The sequence below is a fragment of the Thalassophryne amazonica genome, chromosome 5, assembly GCF_902500255.1.
Source record: "Thalassophryne amazonica chromosome 5, fThaAma1.1, whole genome shotgun sequence".
Taxonomy (NCBI): Eukaryota; Metazoa; Chordata; class Actinopteri; order Batrachoidiformes; family Batrachoididae; genus Thalassophryne; species Thalassophryne amazonica.
In genome coordinates, this window is record NC_047107.1 from 48,432,219 (window position 1) to 48,447,901 (window position 15,683).

Genomic DNA, 15,683 nt, shown 5'->3' on the forward strand with positions numbered 1-15,683 from the left:
CAGCTGCTAAATCTGGCTCAACATTAGCAAAAAAATGTATTAAAACTGTTCACTACTTGGTTCGTGTCATATTCATCTTTATTATTATTATTAATATTAATATTATTATTATTATTATTATAAGTAAATTAAGTTGGGTAATTCTTTGATTTGAGTTTACAGTGGGGCCAAAAAGTATTTAGCCTACATAGAAAGATGAGAGAGGTCTGTAATTTTCATCATAGGTACACTTCAACTATGAGAGACAAAATGAGAAAAAAATCCAGGAAATCACATTGTAGCATTTTTGAAGAATTTATTTGTAAATTATGGTGGAAAATAAGTATTTGGTCACCTACAAACAAGCGAGAGTTCTGGGTCTCACAGACCTGTAACTTCTTTAACAAGCTCTTCTGTCCTCCACCTGTTACCTGTATTAATGACATCTGTTGGAACTCGTCTACAATCGGCAAGCAGGTTGGTGTGAATAAATCAACTGTGGGAGCAATTGTAAGAAAATGGAAGACATACAAGACCATTGATAATCTCCCTCGATCTGGGGCTCCACGCAAGATGTCATCCCGTGGGGTCAAAATGATCATGAAAATGGTGAACAAAAATCCCAGAACTACACGGAGGGACCTGATGAATGACCTGCAGAGAGCTGGGACCAAAGGAACAAAGGCTACACACGAAATGGGGGTAAAACTTACGAAATGGAGCAGACTGACCCATTGATTGAAGTTTCATCTCTCGAACGCCAGATGGCGCACCTGCCCCAACTACTCACAAAAAAAAACAAAAGCTAAACAATTAAAAGTAATTATTTGGAGTCAGTCTGGTTCACTGTGCTCCATTTCGTTACATTTTACCTCCATTTCGTGATTATCAGTCCCCATTTCGCTGCATTTCACTCCATTTTGCCCATTTCGTATTTTAGCATGGCATGGTTGAATGGAGCAGATACGGCATATTTGGAATATTTGTTTTAGCAAGTTTTCAGGGTCTCATGCATGCAGTCTTTTATTAACATGATGAAAGGCATAAAAAATTACATTTTGGTAGTATAATGTTCATTTTCAATTGTTATGTAGTTTCTTTAGTTTGTTCAGACTGCAGTGATTCTGGTGCGCAGGGGATTATGGGAAATCTCAATAGGTTGAACGAAGTTCTCAATGGTTCTGACTAGAGTGCCTTAATTGAGAGAGTGGTGACATGACAAGTTGGAAAAAACAGTCACGTGACTCATGGTGCCATCTTGGTTCCAAAATAGTGTTCGCTGTTAATGTCTGCATGGAAATCCAGCTATTTTATTTATGTATTCGCTGAAAATGGTGGGTTGTTGTGCATTTGGATGCACAAATAGACACAGCAAGGGCTTCAAGATGTACAGATTCCTGTTGTATGGCTGGGGGACCTGGCTGTCTTTTTGTTTCTGTCTTTTGTTTTTCCTTCCAGGTGGCTTGCATTTGGGACTGAGTGGCTGTGTTGCTGAGGTTATCAGGACCTCACCCTGATCACCTGCGGCTCGTCAGGACTCACAGCTGAGGTGCATCTATATGGATTGGAACATGGTGGCATTTAAGACTGGCGTATACAGTGTGTATTTGCCAGAGACTCGACCTTGTGACCAGACGGGTGAGATTGTCATCTCGGGAGCCATCTCATCATCAGTGGATGCAGAGAACGTCCAGGGTTTGATACACGGTCTGTGAAAGAGGAGGGGGTGAGGTCTCACGCTCGTCAGCACACTTCCTGAGGTACGTTAGATTTTGTGACTAACATTTATACAGTCAGTAAATGTGGTGTCCCTCACACCTTTTTATATTGAGCTGTATGTTAGTCATGTATCGGCTTCCACTGCAGTGGAGTTTTGTGAACTGGATGTTCCATGCCTGCAGGTTGGGAAGCTGATTAGTAATCAAGCCAGGAAGTGTTTGCTGTTTGTACACCTTTAAGTGTTCTCTCTGTGTGTAGAGTGTGGACTCACATAATGGTTCCTTCTTTCACAGACTCGGTTTGTTGCGGCCACCTGGGGGGTGTCGGCGGGGTCCTTGGGTCCGAACAGCTTCTGGCTCCGGACCGTTAGTGCTGCTGGGAGCGCACCACGCCAGACCGCACTTTCTTTTGTTATTTTTTGTATCACTGTTATGTATTAAATTCAGTTAGCCTTTGTACCGTGCTCTGCTTATTTCATACTGGGTCCTTCAAACGCTGGTCGGTTCTCCGAGCTGCGTCCGACACATAACAGTAGACTCTGGCCAAACATCACGGACCCAGCGGTAGCAGAGACGGTAACGCGCCGGGAAGGCGGCAGCAGACGTTCAGAAGTTATCCGGATCAGTTGCGGGTGCTGTCCGCCCGGATGGTGCGTGTTTGAGACCCATTACTGAATACTGATTCGTGCTCTCTTGCAGCCGTGTTCCTGTGTGTGCCTTATCCGTGGGTCGTGGTGGAGTGTGACTGGCGACGGCTTCGCGTCGCACTTCGACCGGATAAGAGGTTTGAACGGGAGCTGCAGGAGTGAGTCTGTAATGGGTGAACGCGCACGGCGGAGCTCTGTGGCACGGGTCGCGGTGCTTCCTGTGTTACAGTCGTAGCCCCGTTTCCCCGGGTAATGACAGCTACTGCGTCTGTTGTGTCAGCTCCGGTGTTATTTAGTTGAATCACATTTTTGGTTGTGTGCTGCTCACAGAAAGGCAGCATGAGTTTGTTTTCTCAGTTACCAAAGGGGGTTTTTCATTTTTAGCACTTTGGCTCCCTCTTTTGGTGACTGAGTCACATTACCGTCAAGCTCTTAAGTTGGAACAGGTGTGTTCCATTTGTTGGAGCTTGACGGTATAAATCACTTATTTGTTTTGTTAGTTCATTTTGTGTGGGTGTTTTTTGAGTTGGTTTTTGTGTGGGATTTTATTTTTTGTTTTTCACTATTTAGTGTCTGGGGTCGTGACCCTGCAGTTCTGCCAAAAAAAAAAAGAAAAAAAAAAAAAAAGGACCCGAGCAACCTTATGTCAGTCTGTTAGTCTTTCTTTTTATTTTTTTTTTTCAGTTTCACCTCCCAGGGTTTGATGGGACGGTCCCCTGGGGGGTCATGGGGGGGGGGGGGGTATTTGGGTTGTTTTTTCTTTCTTTTTTTTGTTTTGTTTTTTGTTATGCCCTCTCTTCTCCTCTGACTCCAGCCGTGTGAGCCGTAGTGTCGGCGTTGCTGGAGTGGTGCAGTTAGGTTGTGCTGGGCGTTTCCCAGGTAACCTCTGCACCCGGGAGGGGAGGGGGGGGTTTGGGGTATTTTCTTTTTGTTCCCTCTCTTCTCCTCTGGCTCCAGCCGTGTGAGCCGTAGTGTCGGCGTTGCTGGAGTGGTGCAGTGTGGTTATGCTGGGCGTTTCCCAGGTAACCTCTGCACCTGGGGGGTGGGGGTTTCCCCCCAGTTTCCGCCCTCAGGGTTTGACTGTGGTGTCCTCTGGGGGGGAAAGGGCTGTGGGTCCATCTAGCCATAGACGGCCGGGGCTGGGTCCGTTGGTCGTGAGGGGAGGCGTCTCCTGGGGTTGACGAGTGGTCCTCTGGGAGGCGCTGGGAGTCCCCGTGGGTGACGTTGGACCCCAGAGGGACCTCGGCTGTGGTTATTACTCCTGGAGCTGGCGGGAAGTCCTCTGGGGGGTGTTGGTCCCTTCATGTCGTTTGGGGGGGGGGGGGGGTGTTTTAGCGCTTTTATTTGTAAGCTTAAGTTTGGGGTTTTTCTTTTCTCCTCATCCTGGGGTTTGATAGGACGGTCCCCTGGGGAGGGGGGGGGGGGTGGTTTGGTTGTTTGTGTTTGTCTTTTTTTGTTTTATGACTAATGACCGCACATGGTTGGATAAAGGCTGACCGCACAGGTTTAAGAACTCCTGGCCACACCTGTGCTAAGTGACTGACTGAAACAAAGGCAAGGATGCAGCCAGAGGAGAGGACATCAACCATTCTGTTGGAAGACGAATGCAGATGCGGTTTCCAGCCATGGTCCCTGGAGGGGGGTGTTTCTCCTGGGCCAGGTTTGTGTGGTCGCCGGGAGGCTTCCCGTGAGGGTGGGGTACTGTTGTATGGCTGGGGGGCCTGGCTGCCTTTTTGTTTGTCTTTTGTTTTTCCTTCCAGGTGGCTTGCATTTGGGACTGAGTGGCTGTGTTGCTGAGGTTATCAGGACCTCACCCTGATCACCTGCGGCTCGTCAGGACTCACAGCTGAGGTCCATCTATATGGATTGGAACATGGTGGCATTTAAGACTGGAGTATACAGTGTGTATTTGCCAGAGACTCGACCTTGTAACCAGACGGGTGAGATCGTCGTCTCGGGAGCCATCTCATCATCAGTGGATGCAGAGAACGTCCAGGGTTTGATGCACGGTCTGTGAAAGAGGAGGGGGTGAGGTCTCACGCTCGCCAGCACACTTCCTGAGGTACGTTAGATTTTGTGACTAACATTTATACAGTCAGTAAATGTGGTGTCCCTCACACCTTTTTATATTGAGCTGTATGTTAGTCATGTATCGGCTTCCACTGCAGTGGAGTTTTGTGAACTGGATGTTCCATGCCTGCAGGTTGGGAAGCTGATTAGTAATCAAGCCAGGAAGTGTTTGCTGTTTGTACACCTTTAAGTGTTCTCTCTGTGTGTAGAGTGTGGACTCACATAATGGTTCCTTCTTTCACAGACTCGGTTTGTTGCGGCCACCTGGGGGGTGTCGGCGGGGTCCTTGGGTCTGAACAGCTTCTGGCTCCGGACCGTTAGCGCTGCTGGGAGCGCACCACGCCAGACCGCACTTTCTTTTGTTATTTTTTGTATCACTGTTATGTATTAAATTCAGTTAGCCTTTGTACCATGCTCTGCTTATTTCATACTGGGTCCTTCAAACGCTGGTCGGTTCTCCGAGCTGCGTCCGACACATAACAGATTCCCTTCAGATTGGAACAGAAGAAAAATTTGGGAAAATAAAGTCAGCCGTGTTGGATGGAAGCGACTTCATCATCAAAGCTTTGAGAGGTAAATTGATTGTTCACTCCCATGAACAGTAAAACACCTAAATCGTCATTGTATAAACCAGATATTCTCAGTCACCAGACAAAAAAGTCCCAAAGTTTTTGTATTGTTTTCCATGTAGTAAACACCATATATAACGGATTTTGTACAACTGATTTTCGCTCACATCGGATAAAATGTCCCATCCGATCGCAATGTATTTCCATTAAGAACCCAGAGCAGTCTGGATGTGCAAAGTAACAGCGGCATAAATTAAAGTTCAGTTCTCTGACACTCGCCGATTTGAGCAAAGTGGGACCAAAGTCATTTCTGTGATTAAAAGCCAGACTATTAATTTTTTTTCAAACCATGCTCAGACTGGGACCTAAATCAGACACACACACAAAAAAAGGCTGTGATTTGACACTTTTTTGCTTTTACTCCTTCGTCTGCCATCATATTCTGATAGTAACTGCAGTGTGCACGCTGATTAAAAATGGATCAGAAAAGTCCACACATTTATAGAACGAAGTCGGTAAAAGGAAAATGTACAGCTTACCTTTGATTTGGATGTAATGATTGTAGAAATAAAATCTTGTTGAGGGTCAAATTAGTCCAGAATAAAGCATAATCCAGAGATGGAGAACTTTAAAACTGTCACACACGTCATTGCATGGCACAGAGTTACAGAGCTGCAGCTGCATAAATCAGGCTTTAAATTAATTAAATAAATCATAATAAATTGTAAATTTATGTAAACTTGTTGGCTTAACTATTTTTATATTTATTTTTATAGCACCTGTACCTGGATATGTTGCGGTATGTGGTTAAATGATTTTAAAACATGTTGAAAATATTAAAGGTTCGTTCAGCGCAGTTGGAACCAAAATGGCGCCATGTTCTGAGTTGACGCCACTCCCTCAATTAAGGCACACTAGTTCTGACATCCCGCAGAGTGGCGAACTCTGAAATTTTGCGAGATTTTGCGGGATTTGAAACCTCAATAGGGCGAATACTGTTTGTATTTCTTAAAGCTTGATGTAAATGAAGTCTAAGACATAGTCATTGACTTGGAAATGTTCATGTATCCATCCCCTGTCTTGTCAAAAGAAAAGTGGCTGTGAAAGGGATGATTTACTGTGTCCAGCGAACATTTTATGTCAGGATTTTTTGTTTAACTTTATGAAAGCATTTTATTCTGTTATTCTTGCCAAATAACATTGGACATTTAAAGAAACTTTTTTATAAAACAAAATTACTTTGTATTTATTTCCGAACATATATTCAAAGGTGTACATAAAATATAGGGATAACAACAATTTTGTCCATTTGTAACGACGTGCCTCGCGAGAGTTCGCAACCGTGTACGCACTTAGCAGCGGTGGCGGAGGATTTCTTTTAGTTTGAAGATAACCGGAAGTGGCTCCGGTGTGTTTTTGTTGTGCTTGACGTCATTGGAGCCGTTTGGTACACAGTGGAGCGTGGCAGCGGCTCCTCCCCCTCCGACCTGAATGAAGACCAACGAGAGTCACTTCTTGGCTGTGGTGTTAAACTAAACTGCGAAACTGGAACAACAGTACACACGGTTTTCCTCGATGTTTTGGGCTAGGAGCTGAGGTGCAACACCGACATGAAGGCCGCCTTTATCAAGCGCTCCGTTGACGAGCTGTTCAGCTGCAGCTAAGTCAGCTAACGCGCTCAGTCACAAGTTGGTGATTAACGCTGGCTAGCTATTTTGCGACGATTTAGCGCTAACGCTAACTAGCAGGGCTCGTTGATATTCGACGCCAGTTTCAAATTAAAGGCTGCGTGACCGACAGCTGTCATCTCGATTACAAGAAGACAGCTGACTCGACTGAAGCCTTTTTTTAAATAAATACTTTTAAAAAGATTGGGTCTAATGTTTGGTTGATGCCTAATTAATTAGACTCGGTGACATTAAGTTAAATAAACTGTCGTCGGGGCTGTGACGTGTTTAAACTAATCCGTACAGCCGTAAATAAGATTGTTTGTGTGACAAGATCTCATTTGGGTTTAAATGTCAGAAAAGAGTTCATCGTCCGGTTCGGATGAGGATGTGGATCCAGAGTCCGGACAGCCTGAGGAGCTGGGAGGTGTTTTAAGTAAGGTAAGCGTTTGATGATAATAAGAATTTATTGACATTAGAGTTCACACAGTGTGTGCAGGATTAATCTGTTGACACATTAGTGTTTAAGGGTTTTCTCCACGGAATACCTACAGAAACTTTACAGCGCCAAATCAAACTCCTTCAATCGTTTATTCATTTTAGTTTGAAAATTCAGAATTTATATAGCTATAACATTGGAAAAAGAGCAAACACATAACACAGAAGCAGCATTTTTTTAAACTAAAATTAATTTGTTCCTAGAATAATCTGACAATACTGACTAATCAACCACTCATTTTGTCATCATGCAGTTTTGCAGACTTCACTTTGCACATGTCCACCTGCAGACAGGACAGATGATTTTGCAGCGATGTAAAATATCACCCACACAACAAATTACTTGCATTGTCTGTAAATACTGTACAGAGCACTACAACTACACATGTACGCTCTCTATGTGCAGTTAACTCCAAACTTTGCTTGAGTAATGTAAGGCGAGAGTTGTTTAAGAAATCAGCTGAGATGCGGGGAGTTACTATCTTGTTATGATGCCTGTCACCTTCTAGAGGAGGACAAAGGTTGTCTCATCACATTAATTCATTATTTTATTTATTTAACTCTCTTTTCTGGCTGCTTCCGTTTGAGTTGCTACAGCAGTTCATTTATCTCACTTCCACTCAGTCCAGACTGTTCTATAACTTTGATTTTTATGACCTGTATATTGATTTGGCACATCTTTTAGACAAGTGTCAATTCTACAAAGAGAAAAAGCCTAATGTGCATGTTTTGATATAACTGGGAGAACATGCAAAGTCTGCAAGAAAGGACCTAGTGGACTGGAAGTCAGGTTCTTCTTGCTAACTACAGCTCCACTGTATCCATATATGTCTTTGGTTTTTCTTTTTCAATGTGGCGAGGGTTGATTTTGACTCCCACTCATATCTGATTCCTGAGGTTTTCTTTTACCTGTTGCTTTTCATTTTATCTAGCTGATGTTTCGCAAGCCAGCATTATACCACAAAAGGCGATGCATATGTTGCAGCTTTAAAACGTCTGCTTGTTGGTGGAAGTGTGCACACTGTGTGCTTTCTTGTCTTGTTTGTCCTTAAATGATTCCTTCTTCTGGCTGTTTCCAGTTGTTGGTGCTCTGTGCGGAATTTGTGCTGAAGGCTGCAGCAAACCAAAGTCTTCGTAACCCTGATTCTGAAAGTCTGACCTGCTGCTAATTCCACAGTACAACTTGTCTAACTGTTGCCAATGTATCTGCTGTGTGTTCACAGTGGACGAACTACATACACGGATGGCAGGACCGATGGGTTGTGTTAAAAAACAACACACTGAGCTATTACAAGTCGGAGGATGAGCGGGAGTATGGCTGCAGGGGCTCTCTGTGCCTCAGCAAGGCTGTCATCACAGTAAGTGTTTATTTATCACACTAAGAGGAAGAAACATCATCCCACAACTACCTGACACCAGAAAAGCAGAATGAGCTTAAAATATTTTCAGCATTTTGCAGACAAGCACACAAGTGAGGTTGGGCACCAACTCTATAATTTTTAGGGTACAGGCCAAATTATGTTGATACTACCAAATGCTGATTCACACGAAATCAGTTGGTGCAAAAGTTTTGTACCAGAGCACAAGAGTGACATTACTCCTGTGACAGGTTGGAGTGCACACACGGTGCTGTAGTGGTAGCACTAGGGTTTGAATGAGTTACCAAATGTAAAGGCTTGGGCAAAAATATTTGTATGATGTTTGCCAGGCGGGGCAGGAATAATTCATCATTTTCCTCATTGTTCAGTGACATTTTTTGATGTTTTTACAAACACAGCGTTTCATTGATCTCTGCTTCATGCAGGCACATTTATTTGATCAGGATGCCGGGACAAACCTGTGAACAAAATATTCCACAGAAATACCACCATCAGTTCACCTGGAAAGCTTTTCTCTATGAAATAGTACATGTTCAGTGTAGCTCTGCTTTGGCGATAACAGGCAGCCCTCACTGCTGCTCCGGTGAAAGGTTTAAAAACATAGGGCACCTCTGATAATATTCATGATTTTGTTTTATAAATCATTGGTTGTCTGGATTAGAAATTTCAGTTAAATATATAGCAGAAGAACACACTGATATTTGGGAAGTGAAATGAGGTTTCTAGTATTTACAGAAAGTGTACAATAATTATTTAAACAAAATTCGGCAGGTCACATAAATTTCGGTGCCCTTATCATTTTATTGATTTCAATACATTTAGCACTAATTATTGGAACACAAAATTGGATTGGTAAGCTCATTGACCCTTGACCTCCTTACACAGGTGAATCCAATCACGAGAAAGGGATTTAAGGTGGCCATTTGCAAAATGTTTCCTCTCTTTGCATCTCTTCTAATGAGTGGCAACATGGGACCTTCTAAACAACTCTCAGATGACCTGAAAACAACGATTATTCAACATCATGGTTTAGGGGAAGGATACAAAAAGCTATCTCAGAGATTTCAGCTGTCAGTTTCCACTGAGGAACATAGTGAGGAAATGGAAGACTGCAGGCACAGTACTAGTTAAGGCCCGAAGTGGCAGGCCAAGAAAAATCTCAGATAAGCTGAAGTGAAGGATGGTGGGAACAGTCATAGTCAACCCACAGACCTGCTCCAAAGATCTACAACATGATCTTGCTGCAGATAGTAGCTCTGGGCATCATTCAACTATACAGCGCACTTTGCACAAGGAGATGCTGTATGATGCTGTAATGCAGAGGAAGCCTTTTCTGTGTACACGCCACAAACTGAGTCACTTGAGGTATTCTAAAGCACATTTGGACAAGCCAGCTTCATTTTGGAATAAGGTGCTGTGGACTGATGAAACTAAAATTGAGTTATTTGGACATAACAAGGGGCAGTATGCATGGCTGCAAAAGAACACAGCATTCCAAGAAAACACTTGCTAACTACAGTAACATTTGGAGGTGGTTCCATCATGCTTTGTGGCTGTGTGGCCAGTGCAGGTACTGGGGATCTTGTTAAAGTTGAGGGTCACATGGATTCCAGTCAATATCAGCAGATTCTTGAGAACATTGTTGATGAATCAGTGACAAAGTTGAAGTTGCGCTGGGGCTGGATCTTTCAACAAGACAACGACCCTAAATACTGCTCAAAATCTACTAAGGCATTCATGCAAAGGAACAAGTACAATGTTCTGGAATGGCCATCTCAGTCTCCAGATCTGAATATTATTGAAAATCTGTGGTGTGATTTTTAAGTGGGCTGTCCATGCTCAGAAACCAACAAACCTGAGATGTTTTGTCAAGAAGAATGGTCCAAAATACCTTCAACCAGAATCCAGACTGTCATTAGAAGCTATAGGAAGCGTTTAGAGGCTGTTATTTCTGAAATAGGAGGATCTACTAAATATTGATGTATTTTTTCTGTTGGGATGCCCAAATTTATGCACCTGCCTAATTTTGTTTAAAGAATTATTGCACACTTTCTGTAAATCCTGCAAACTTCATTTAACTTCTCAAATATCAGTGTGTTTGTCTGCTATATGATATATTTAACTGAAATTGCTGATCCAAACAACCAATGATTTATAAAGGAAAATCATGGAAATCATCAAACTTTTTCATACAACTGTACCTCCTGTTCACTTAAAATATGCAACAGATCTGTTTCTCATGGATGGCATGTGTGATATTCCCTTCTTACAGGCCAGTCAGGTAGTGAGTTCCACAAAAACATACATTTTTTATCTTCCTCCTGTTTAGAGAGACTGTAGGGGCACAGAGGAATTAAGCTCTCCCCCCCCCAAAAGCTTGTATAAATGTCCACTTTTGAAGACATTTTAATGACTTTTTTTTCTTTCAAATGATAATAAGTAATAATAGTCAGGTGATTTAATGTATTTTTAACAACTAAAATATGGGTTTTGGAGAGGGACGTGAGAGTGGTTTTATTTTGTGTGGTGTGTAAAATGTAAATTAAAAAAATGTTTTAATTCAGACCTTTGGACTTGTAAGAAAATTTTTAAGTCATTATTTCAAAGTGATTAAGTACTCAACCCTACAGTCAAGAGTGACTGTAGCCTGGATTTAATTTTCTTGTGTCAGTGCTCTGGGAGTAGCTGCTACATTTGTTGTGGATCTGATTCTGCCTTTCTCTGTCATTAGTGTGAGTGCATGTGCATACGTTTGACAACTCCAGAAAGGTAAATACTAACTAGTAATGAGGTTGTTATTAAGATCAGTTTGTTATTTTGCAGACTGAGTCATTCTTGTATCAGGAGTTGCTTACGCACATGCTTGTACCCTCAGTCTGTGGCAGTGATTGCACAGGCTCCTTCAAACTGCCATTTCCTCCTGTTGCAATTCAAGCTTTGACCACATACCCTTGTTGTTGGAGCTGTATTCACTCCATGCAGGCCTCCTGTTGAACAGATAAACTGAAAATACACTCTGGTTAAATATTCACTCTTCTCTGTACATGTGCTGTTGTGAGGTTAGAGAACACACTGTTGCTTTGACAGTGACTTGTGTAATAGGATTACTTGATTCAAAAGTGGATTGAAATCACAACATGTCAAAATTCCAGATAGTTGCCTGCAGTGGAAATGGACATTTGAGTGAACCGTGTCAATAGACCGCTGTTACATTGGGGTCATTCCATGTCAATTCAATGAATATTTGAGGGGCCTCACGCACTTTTTCTCAGATTTTCTTTAAATTTTAATCAAATATTCCCAGAATAGTCAGAACAACAAATCTGAAGTTTGAGGCCTGTAGGCCAAGTAGTTTCTGAGATATGGCCAATTTAGTGTGCATGGGGTCTGCCGTTTTTAGGCAAAAATTATGGCCGTCATTTCTGGAGCCATGTTCAAGGTAGAATATCTCAGCAAATAATGGACTTAGAGGCCTGAACTTTTCTGTGGCAGTTGTGATGGACACCCAGACTTGGTCTATAGTCTAACAGACATTTACACTAAACTGTGAAGTTTATGTATGCTCAAACTATGGAAAATATTACATTGACTATTGAGAGCATCCATGTTTGAGACACTGAAGCGTAGCATTACACTCAAAGAAGCCTTTCCATTTCTTGGCTCCTTAATGCCAGCTATACTGGCTATGAAATATGTAAATTTGGCATATCTGTGGTTAACATTTATTGTGGGAGAAACCTCTGAAATCTGAGAAAAACATTTTGTGGTTGAATTTTATTAGAAGAAAAGCTCATGTGGGCAGTAAATAAAACTCTTCAAACTGATTCCATTTTGAAGGTATTGATATCTACTTTGTTATAAATATGACCTTCTTTATGAAACTCCTTCCTGGTTAATTTAAGCATCCAATTATGGCTAATTTGTGCACTCGCGAATGCATCCCCCCCCCCCCCCCCCCCCGAGTTTTCCAAACACCTACAGCGTTCGGGGTAACTTTTGCCGTCTTGAATATTATAGATGAATCACATTGCTGTCTTTGTTTTTTTTCTCCTAAGCATCCATGACTGAATCTATGGCTAACACTACAACAAATGTCCGTAACTTGCCCAAAGAAAGGTGGACAAAGTCCCTTAAGCTTGTCCCAGATGTGACAATATGAACAATAAGACAATATTTCATAGAGAACATTTCCGCTGTCAGCCATAATCCTGTACACACTGTGCGCACATTTTTGTCACTCAATATTACAACAATAAAAATAGCTTCTGTAAAGCTATATTTAATGTCTTGATTGTAATGTGCTTCACACAAATGATAGCTGTGTTTGGGAGCAAAGCTGGAGAAACAGCAGACTTTTCAGTGTTCTGAGGCAGTTTGCAGAACGCTATAAAAATGCAACATTCCATACAATTTTTCATTAACATTCAAGCATACTGCTACAGACATCATGGTGGGAAAAACGTCAAGTCAATGTTTTTTGGTTGTTGAGGAATGTAAAAGGTGCACTCCGGGCAGGTGAACTTGATGAGACCTTTGTCCCTGCGCTCTCAGTGAAGCAAGATCACGCTATGAGATGCAGTTAATTGGTGATGAACATCGTGTGAAATCCCTCATCTGCCTGGTGTGATGTACATAAACATCATGAATTATTTATTACTTTCACCTGGTCCTCTCAGAGGACTTGAAAAACTATAAAACCTTGGATGTCTATAACCAGTTTGTTTGTGGCTGGGCCAGAGAAAAAGTGTCACAGATTACGTTTCAGCGCATCCACAGCGCGTTTCTTGTTCTCCCTCATTAATGTTTCCTGCTGCTCTGCCACACATGCAGGTAAGATACATGTTAAATGCTTTTCAAACTAAAGTTAACTTGCTTTAATAACTGTCACTCTTAAATGTCAAATGTGGGAGTTTGCTTCTACCAACTTCAGGCTCTGTTCTCCTTAATGATCACTGATTGACAGTCTGGAGCTCCAGGTTTAAAACAGTTTAATTCTGTAAAACCCTAATAAAAACACACAAATCAACTGTTAAGATGTCGTTGTAGGATGCCTTTGGAGCAGAAAATGAAGTGTTTTCAGAAATTTGATGTTTTTGTAAGTTTTTACAGAAATGTGATATTGCAACGTTGGGCAATATTGGGCAATATTCTGTATTTGTACTCATTGTCTAATATACAAATAATGAATGTTTGAGTTCAGTGGTACGAATATTTCATGAGATGAAAGCTGGAACAAACCATTCAATGAGGTGAAGTGAAAATAGATCCTTGTCATTTGATATTGTAAACAACAGAAAAAGGGACTTACATTTTGTTGTTCCACTGCTGCTGAAGTCCAAATTGTAGTAGTGCTGTGTAGTCCAGTGATGCTGTGCACTGACTTCGGAATTAAAAAAAAGAATGTGTAGTTCCTCAGTCCAGCCAAAAATCACTTCAACTTTTCATCTGAACAGTTCTTCATGCATCTAGATGGTTTACAGAGTGGATTTTTTTGTGTGTGCATGTGTTTGTGTTACAAGAATTAGGATTCTCAGTTAGCTCAATCAAATCATCGTGTTGTTGTCCGGGTCGGTGCATGTGCACACATGTACTACCAAAAAACGCCTGTGTACATCCTCAGTGCAGCGAAAAAAAAATCACGTCAGAAATTAGTCCAGCTTTTCATTCTTTCTTCCTGCTAACAGCCTCCAGACAGCGCAGTGGATTTGCTTTGTGTGTGTGTGTGTGGGTGGGGGGTGTATGTGCGCACAAGTGCAGTGGTACCAAATGTATGGAACCAAACTACATTCTAAACGCAATGCAACACAAATGGGATGAATTAAACCATGTCATGTGACATACAAAGCACCAATCAAATAAGGATCCACTTAGCTGTTATATAATATACAAATAATGATGTTTTACATTCTTTCAATGGTACAAATATTTCATGAGCTGAAAGCTGGAATGTTCCATTCAACAAGGCAAAGCAGAGTTGAATGGTACATTCCAGTTTTCACAGAATTAAATATTCGTACCATTGAAAGAATGTAAAAACATTCATTATTTGTTTATATAAAGGCTAAAATAAATCCTTGTCATTTATAATAACAGAAAGGGACTTACGTTTGGTGGCATCACTGCTGCTTTGACATCAACAATCCAGCATGAACTTAAATAGGAGTCCAAAAATAATTCTGACGATGAAGTCCGTGATGCCGTGCACTGACTTCATGTACGTCCAGCTTTTCATTCTAACTTCATCCTCTTAACAGCTCTTCATGCCTTCAGATGGCTTACAGCAGTGTGTGTGTGTGTATACACTCAACAAAATATAAACGCAACACTTTTGGTTTTGCTCCCATTTTGTATGAGATGAACTCAGATCTAAAACTTTTTCCGCATACACAATATCACCATTTCCCTCAAATATTATTCACAACCAGTCCAATCTGTGATAGTGAGCACTTCTCCTTTGCTGAGATAATCCATCCCACCTCACAGGTGTGCCATATCAAGATGCTGATTAGACGCCATGATTAGTGCACAGGTGTGCCTTAGACTGTCCACAATAAAAGGCCACTCTGAAAGGTGCAGTTTTGTTTTATTGGGGGGGATACCAGTCAGTATCTGGCACCATTTGCCTCATGCAGTGCAACACATCTCCTTCGCATAGAGTTGATCAGGTTGTCAATTGTGGCCTGTGGAATGTTGGTCCACTCCTCTTCAATGGCTGTGCGAAGTTGCTGGATATTGGCAGGAACTGTTACACGCTGTCGTATACGCCGGTCCAGAGCATCCCAAACATGCTCAATGGGTGACATGTCCGGTGAGTATGCCGGCCATGCAAGAACTGGGACATTTTCAGCTGCCAAGAATTGTGTACAGATCCTTGCAACATGGGGCTGTACATTATCCTGCTGCAACCTGAGGTGATGTTCTTGGATGTATGGCACAACAATGGGCCTCAGGATCTCGTCACGGTATCTCTGTGCATTCAAAATGCCATCAATAAAATGCACCTGTGTTCTTCGTCTATAACAGACGCCTGCCCATACCATAACCCCACCGCCACCATGGGCCACTCGATCCACAACATTGACATCAGAAAACCGCTCACCCACACGACGCCACACACGCTGTCTGCCATCTGCCCCTGAACAGTGTGAACCGGGAT

General features: G+C 42.1%; 1 long non-coding RNA gene across 1 annotated transcript; it reads left to right on the forward strand.

Moving 5' to 3' along the window:
- The first annotated feature begins 6,425 nt into the window (after positions 1–6,425).
- LOC117510426 lies at positions 6,426–8,474 on the forward strand. The gene is made up of 2 exons (XR_004560723.1): positions 6,426–7,091; positions 8,372–8,474. It is a non-coding gene; the product is annotated as an uncharacterized LOC117510426 (long non-coding RNA).
- Positions 8,475–15,683: the final 7,209 nt, after the last annotated feature.